The sequence below is a fragment of the Grammomys surdaster genome, unplaced genomic scaffold (genome assembly GCF_004785775.1).
Source record: "Grammomys surdaster isolate TR1022 unplaced genomic scaffold, NIH_TR_1.0 97, whole genome shotgun sequence".
Lineage (NCBI taxonomy): Eukaryota > Metazoa > Chordata > Mammalia > Rodentia > Muridae > Grammomys > Grammomys surdaster.
Window position 1 is genome coordinate 1,878,125 of NW_021604576.1, and position 8,960 is coordinate 1,887,084.

Sequence of the window (8,960 nt, forward strand, 5' to 3'; positions counted from 1 at the left end):
ACCATACAAACAATGTTTTGCTATGTATAACTCAACTTTCTAGGGCTCAGTGGCTAGCCATCCAGTAGCATCCCATTTAAAAACAGTTGCTAGATGAAATCGGACAGAATGAGTTATGTGGTTGGATAAATGAGGCCATCTTAGGCTGAAGCTGATTTAATAGACTGAGAAGAATGGCTTTCTCTAAACTATCACCATGGAGATTTATTTTCCCATCCCTTCATTCTATTGTTTACTACTTTATCAATGAGCTCATCTACTTCCCTGAGAAGTTAATAAACCAAAAGAAGATAAATGTCCTATACGAAACTACCCATCAATAGAAAAATAATCATAACAACATTTATAGACTATTTAATACGTGCCAGGAAACAGATATGTGTATTACATGTACTACCTCATGAAGTGTCTGTGCTGGAGGAAAACTTACTGACTCTTTTCTCTGCATGAGAACACATGCAACCAGAAAGGGAAAGAAATCTGTTATAAGCCACACAGTGAGATCTGAATGCACTGTCCCTTCTGTGCCTTGCCAATCTGAAGTCCTTTACTTGCAACTGTTCATTTTACAAACAGTCTGGATTATGTTGACCTACTCTTCCGATATTTTCTCCATTAATTCCCCAGAGAGAAAGCAAGGTGGGTTTGTGGTTGAGAATGCACTTCTAATTTCCATTAGCCTTATCAGTATGCATACTGCTTTGCAGCTTCAACCCCCACTGTGATCACAGGCAGCTTTTTCCTTCCTAGTATTGCTAAAGATTTGTTTCCCTCTGCAGATATTTTCTTATCCGCTCACTGACTCACAGAGCATCAGATGATAACTATACAACCTCGAAAAAAATTATAAAAATGTAGAATTCAGGAGGGAATTCAGCTAGAGATGGCAGAGAGCCAGTTCCCTAAGCGAAGTGGATCAAAGGAAATCCTTAATACCTGCTCAGGGCTGGCAAAGCCATAATTGTGTTGCTTATTTACTTTGTGCACTAGTGGCTCATATAAATTACAGAACGTCCTTGTGATGTCCCAGGAGGTAAATCAATGCCTCTCAACATCCCTAGTTATTTCCACTGGAAGTAACAAAACTTGGATGCAGTAACTATTGATACTAGGAGGTCTTACTGCTACTTTGATTGGAGATGAGACACAGTATTTAACTCATGTCACCACACTGTCCTCATGATCATCATAAAGAATTCCATTCAGTTTTTTGTCTTCATGATTAAGACACAATTAGCATTGCTATGGTGATTGATCTATTACCACTATCTATCTGAATAGGTCTGTGATAACCCAGAAGTTACACTTAAGGGACATTCATAATGAGGGTAGGTGGCCCATCCCATGGGCTAGGATACCTGGCAGAATTAAAACAAAAAGGAGAAAGTCAACATTCTCTACCCTCTTCTTTCTTGTTTTTCCACAAGGAAGGAGTCCCAGCTTGAACAAAAAAATATGTGTTCTTTCCATAAGTTATCCTTGTTATGTATTTGTGATAGCAACATAAAAAGTAATTGGTATGGTTGCCCCCAAGCCAATAAAAGTCATAAAATAAATGTCATTATGTAATTTGACCAGGCAATTATATGTTGGACACTTTTATGCAGGTATTCTATAACTACAGCTTCATATGAACAAATGTAAACAACTGTATGGTTGTTTTGTAGAGAAGATAAAATTATAACAAAGTACCAGACTGAGAACACACCAAGTACTATTTGACTCTATGTGACATGATCAGTGCCTTCTATATTTTATGTTGCTTATGTTCTATTTTATATTATGTTATTGTTACATAACTTTGTGATTTATGTCCCACTGTTCATTTTTCTAAACAGAAGACCAAAGAAATTCAATTACTTGCTGAAGGTCACACAACACAGGGTGATATGTACTGAGGCTTACTCTATCTCTGTAGTTTCATGTTATTTCATTGAAACCACAAACAGCTTTCATTCCATTGTCCATGAAGCTTCTCCACATTAGGAAACTGTGAGCTGAGTATGACCACTTGTTGTTTTTCATATGCGTTGATCATTCTAAATTTTAATTTAAAATATTGGACATATGAGTGTTCAGTCACAACTGGGACATCTTTATTAACCCCTACCCCCATCAAAGCTCATGAAACACCACACAAAAGGAAAAGGAAAGAATGTAAAAGTGAGAGAATAGTGATGACAAATGCTGTGGGTGTGTTATGACTCATGCTTTCTGAACTCAAAACAGTAATAGCTACCTACATAAGACCAGCACACAATCAATCCATACAAAATTCAACCACACTTGGAGGAGGTGCCCTTAGAACCCCAGACTTCACTGAGGAGCTGTTGGAAGTTCATAGCTGCTGAGAACAAGAATCATCCTTCTCGGAGGCTGTGACCACTGGTAGGTTACACATGCACCAATGGAAGTTCCCATACCCACAAACACATGGGAAGCACTAATGAAACTTATTGGGGTATATATGCAAAAAAGAGGACATAAAATTAGGAAGGAATATATTGGGGAGTATCTGACCAAGTTAGAGGAAACAAACTTGTGTTGATATAGTCACTTTTCATTATATACATATATAAATTTCTCAATATAAAATAAAAAAGTATTTTTATTGGAAAGCTGACTCTGATATAGATGCACTTATAATTGTAAAGAAAGTAATCCAAGGACTGGAGAGGTAGGTCTGTGATTAATGCTTGTCATGAAACTACGAGAACTACAATCCCCAGCATCCAAGTTAATTTTGGGTGTCATGATATCCCAGCTATCATTCTAGTTATTGGAAGGGAGGAACAAGGAATTCATAGAGCAAGCTGGCTAGCCAGACTAGCCATATTTGCAAGCTCTTCAACAAAGAGATGCTGCCTCAATAAATAATAAGATGGAGAAAGAATAAAGAAGACTTCTAAAGTCAATCATGGGCCTTCATCTCACACAAACACACACACACACACACACACACACACCATGTGCATAATACACTTACATACACATGCATACAGATTCACACACAAACACATGTACTATGTACATATAAACATGCATTGAAAAAGAACCCATTCTGCAACTTACTGTTTGTGTAGTCAAGCAAGAGTCAAAATTATATTTTACAAGTGCACTTTGTTTAACTGGATTTTACAAATGTTAAAGTTTTTACAATTAAACTTTGATTATCAGCAGCAAAAATCTGAGTTGATAATAGATCAACAATAAACTACAGGCAAATGAAAATAACCCGAGGGAAAAGAATCTATGGACGTGTAAATAAAGAACAGAGGGAAAGCGCAGAATTACTTTTCTGTTTTATATCCATGGCCAGAGCCATCTCCCCTGAGGCCAAAAGAAGAAAAGTATTCATCATTTTTTCTACAAATCAATGGATGCCTCAAGAGACTGAAATGAGTAGATACCTATGGCTAGAACTGAAAAGAAATGTCTTATCAGTTAGGTTGTGTATTCACAGGGAGATGAAGGCAGAGAAGTTGCCTCTCAAATCTGATTAATAGAAAGGCTACATGCAAATATTCACTTGATAAGATGCTTAAAATGTGATTTTATGAGAAATTAATAACCTGTCAACCAAGATGAGATAAAGTTCATAGATAGACTTTAGGGAGATGGGGAAGGTCTAAGAGCAGTTGAGAGAAGGAAAGGAATATGATCCAAATATATTGTATAGAAAATTACATTATATGAAAATAAAACTTGCTAGTTTCATTTACTCTTTCACATTTCATGTGTTTTTTTAATTATTTATTTTTTCTCAAATCGTAAATCATTCACAGAGAGGTTATAAACACAGAAAGGCAAGATGTGGGGAAGGGGATGATACTGGAGTGTGAGGGTTCAGGGGGAATACAGATATCTTTCAGAACCGGGTATCGGCTGGGTGAAGGTTCAGGGGACAGGACACTATGACTCTGCCTATGACTCACTTGTCCTTATCTAAGTTGGTATTGTCTGCCAAGGCTACCTATTTATAAGGTCTATGACTCCTCAGGCTGGTAAATTTCCACAAAAGCTGCCTGTTTACAATAGCTTATAGCCATCTGTTTCAATGTTTTTTCACAGAGACCCAAGACTTGGTGTTAGGATACATGTATGACAGGCCTATTGCTGATTTTAGGCCTATGGCTGATTTTAGGCCTTCAGTGTGTAATTAGGGCTGCCCCTGATATCTCCTCCCTTCTCTAAGTATAGAAGGGCTGTGGCAATTCTAAACTTGCAAAGGCAGGGATAGAGGCCTGATCTCCAGTACTTGAAGGGGACCTTGTAATGGCTCTGGTACCCCTGTCGTTGTCCAGTGAGGCATGAGGGCCATACTCATCCTGATGTCTTTTTCCTGGAGAGGGGATACTTATGACATCAAGCCCTATGCAGTCAGCCTTGTCCCTCAGGGAACCCAGATAGATATTTTCATCTTTTATTTATATTCCCTTGCAGTGCTTAGCCTCGAAGCCTAAGCAAGAATTCAGATCACCTGTCAGAGGGGGTTCTGGGTGGCCCCTCTCTGCTTGGTCTAGGGGCAGAAGTCCCCCCTTTTAGGTTGGGTGGTGATGGGTTTTGGGAACACCCTGTATAAAGTAACAACCTCATCTTGAGTCTCGTGGTCCTCCATAGCTAACTTATGATAATGTATCTGAGTAGGTTTTGCTACCAAATTATTTATCTGTTGTATCACAGAGTTAGTCCGCCTATTTGAGGGCCAGGGACCAGCAGTAAAAAGCAAAAAGAACCCAAATAATGGTCCCAAGATGGGAGGAAATAGGGTTGACAACCTTGGAGAGGCTGACAACCAATTTTTGTACCAGCATTCATCTGTCTATTTCTCTCTCTGATTTTTCTCAGGGCCTTCACTGGCCTATTTCATGCTCTCTTTAACCCTCCTTGTCTTGTCTATATAAAGGCAACCTTCTTCTTTGAGGGCTGTACACAGTCAAGAGCTGTACACAGCCTTTTCTATTGTAAAAGAATAAATCAAGTCCAATAAGGATCTTTGCAATTTTAGGAGGTCTCGTCAGACAGTGAAACAAGGGATTTCTTCAGATTAGTGATGTCAATCTCTAGCTGTTTGATGTTCTTGTCAGTGGCCCTTCAAAGGTCTGAGTATTATAAGTTCGGAGGCCAGCATCTGGGTTAGAACTTCTAACAGCAGACATCACAAGTGATTCATTTTTACCTGGAAAGGAAAAAGAAGGGAATTCTCTGGGAGATTTCTCTTCCCTGGATGTAAATTTTTATTCATCTTATTTATGGTTGGGCCTGGCTTTGTGGGGGTATCTATTTATTTCATTAATCTTTTTGGTAGCCAGTTAGCTGTGCCTTCTGTGGTGTCAAACGGGCATATCAATCCTCGGCCCAATAAGGGAATTGGGTCTGGGCCATTCCCTTTAAGGGTAAGAGGGTCCTTCCCCATATCTGTGGCATAGTTTTGGTTGGTCTCAGTGGTGCCAGAGGCAGTCAGCAGCAGATTTGCCATGAGCTTTCAGTTTTAGAGATTTAAAAGTGAATAAGGCATGATGGAGAGTATTTCTGGGGGACTCCTTCTGGGGGATACCATTTCCCCTCTTTTGTTTTTAAAGCCAATTTTTCAGAGTTCTTGTAAAACCAGGGCAGAAGTGCCAACAGTCGCTCCTTCTACACTCAGAGAGTCATGAAGGCCCTATTTAAAGAAATATAAATCTATATTAATAATCTTTTATCAAAGGACTGTTATAGCACTGCTGACAACTAATCAGACTATATAATATATCAATTAGTAATAGCTTCTTCTACTTTTTGTGATATTACTTCTCTTTTGTCAAAAAAATTGAAATAATCCCCTGCATCCTATCAGATCACCATGGTCTAAGGCTGGTCTTCAAAAATGACAAAGACAATGGAAAGCCCACATTCACGTGGAAACTGAACAACACCCTACTCATTGATAATCTTGTCAGGGAAGAAATAAAGAAAGAAATTAAAAACTTTTTAGAATTTAATGAAAATGATGACGCATCATACCAAAATCTATGGGATACAATGAAAGCAGTGCTAAGAGGAAAATTCATAGCTCTAAGTGCCTACAAAAAGAAACTGGAGGGAGCATACACTAGCAGCTTGACAACGCACCTGAAAGACCTAGAACAAAAAGAAGCTAATACACCAAAGAGGAGTAGACGGCAGGAAATAATCAACCTCAGGGCTGAAATCAACCAAATAGAAACAAAAAGAACTATACAAAGAATCAATAAAGCCAGGAGCTGATTCTTTGAGAAAATCAACAAGATAAATAAACAATTAGCTAGACTACTCAGAGGGCAGAGAGACAGTATCCAAATTAATAAAATCAGAACTGAAAAGGGTGACATAACAACAGAAACCAAGGAAATTAAAAAAATCATCAGATCCTACTACAAAAGCCTATACTCAACAAAATTGGAAAATCTGGATGAAATGGACAATTTTCTAAACAAATACCAGTTACCAATGTTAAATCAGGATCAGATAAACCATATAAACAGTCCCATAACCCCAAAAGAAATAGAAGCAGTCATTAAAAGTCTCCCCACAAAGAAAAGTCCGTGACCAGATGGTTTTAGTGCAGAATTCTATCAGCCCTTCAAGGAAGACCTATTACCAATTCTCTTCAAACTATTCCACAAAATAGAAACAGAAGGAACACTACCCAATTCGTTCTATGAAGCCACAATTACATTCATATCTAAACCACACAAAGAGCCAACAAAGAAAGAGAACTTCAGACCAATCTCCCTTATGAATATCGATGCAAAAATACTCAATAAAATTCAAGTGAACCGAATCCAAGAACACATCAAAACAATTATCCGTCACAATCAAGTTGGCTTTATCCCTGGAATGCAGGGTTGGTTCAATATAGGGAAATCCATCAATGTGATCCACTATATAAAGAAACTCAAAGAAAAAAAACACATGATCATATCACTAGATGCTGAGAAAGCGTTTGACAAAATTCAACACCCCTTCATGATAAAAGTCTTGGAAAGATCAGGAATTCAAGGTCCATACCTAAACATAGTAAAAGCAATATACAGCAAACCAGTAGCCAGCATCAAACTAAATGGAGAGAAACTTGAAGCAATCCCACTAAAATCAGGGACTAGGCAAGGCTGCCTACTCTCCCCCTACTTATTCACTATAGTACTGGAAGTCCTAGCCAGAGCAATTATGCAACACAAGGAGGTCAAAGGGATACAAATTGGAAAGGAAGAAGTCAAAATCTCACTATTTGTAGATGATATGATAGTATTCTTAAGTGACCCCAAAACTTCCACCAGAGAACTCCTAAACCTGATAAACAACTTTAACAAAATGGCTGGATATAAAATTAACTCAAGCAAATCAGTAGCCTTCCTCTACTCAAAAGATAAACTGGCTGAGAAAGAAATTATGGAAATGACACCCTTCACAATAGTCACAGATAATATAAAATACCTTGGTGTGAACCTAACCAAGCAAGTAAAAGACCTGTATGACAAGAACTTCATGCCCCTGAAGAAATAAATCAAAGCAGATCTCAGAAGATGGAAAGATCTCCCATGCTCATGGATTGGAAGGATTAATATAGTAAAAATGGCTATTTTGCCAAAAGCCATCTACAGATTTAATGCAATCCCCATCAAAATTCCCACTCAATTCTTCACAGAGATAGAAAGAGCAATCTTAAAATTCATTTGGAATAACAAAAATCCCAGGATTGCAAAAACTACTCTCAGCAATAAAAGAACTTCTGGGGGAATCACCATCCCTGACTTCAACCTGTACTACAAAGCAATAGTGATAAATAACTGTGTGGTATTGGAACAGAGACAGGTGGGAGGATCAATGGAATAGAATAGAAGACCCAGAAATGATCCCCCCATACCTATGGTCACTTGATCTTTGACAAAGGAGCTGAAACCATCTAGTGGAAAAAAGACATCATTTTTAACAAATGGTGCTGGTTCAACAGGAGGTCAGCAGGTAGAAGGATGCAAATTGATCCATACTTATCTCCTTGTACAAAGCTCAATTCCAAGTCGATCAAGTACCTCCACCTAAAACCAGCTACACTGAAACTAACAGAAGAGAAATTGGGAACAGCCTGGAACACATGGGCACAGGAGAAAAGTTCCTGAACAGAACACCAATGGCTTGTGCTCTAAGACCAAGAATTGACAAATGGGACCTCATAAAACTGCAAAGCTTCTGTAAAGCAAAGGACACAGTCAATAGGACAAAGCGGCAACCAACAGATTGGGAAAAGATCTTCACCAACCATACATGTGATAAAGGGCTAATATCCAAGGTATACAAAGAACTGAAGAAATTAAACTCTAGACAGTCAAAGAACCCTATTAAAAAATGGAGCACAGAGCTGAACAAAGAATTCTCAACTGAGGAAGCTCGAATGGTTGAGAAGCACCTAAAGAAGTGTTCAGCATCCCTAGTCATCAGGGAAATGCAAATGAAAACAACACTGAGATTCCACCTCACACCAGTCAGAGTGGCTAAAATCAAAAACACAGGTGACAGATGTTGGCGAGGATGTGGAGAAAGAGGAACACTCCTCCACTGTTGGTGGGATTGTAAACTGGTACAACCACTATGGAAAGCAGTCTGGCGGTATCTTAGAAAATTGAACATAGTGTTACCTGAGGACCCAGCTATACCACTCCTGGGCACATACCCAAAAGATGTTTCAACATACAACAGGGACACATGCTCCACTATGTTCATAGCAGCCTTATTTATAATAGCCAGAAGTTGGAAAGAACCCAGATGTCCTTCATCAGAAGAATGGATGCAGAAAATGTGGTACATTTATACAATGGAGTACTACTCATCTATTAAAAACAATGAGTTCATGAAATTCTTAGGCAAATGGATAGAGCTGGAAAATATCATCTTGAGTGAGGTGACCCAATCTCAAAAGAACATTTATGGTATGCACTCACTGA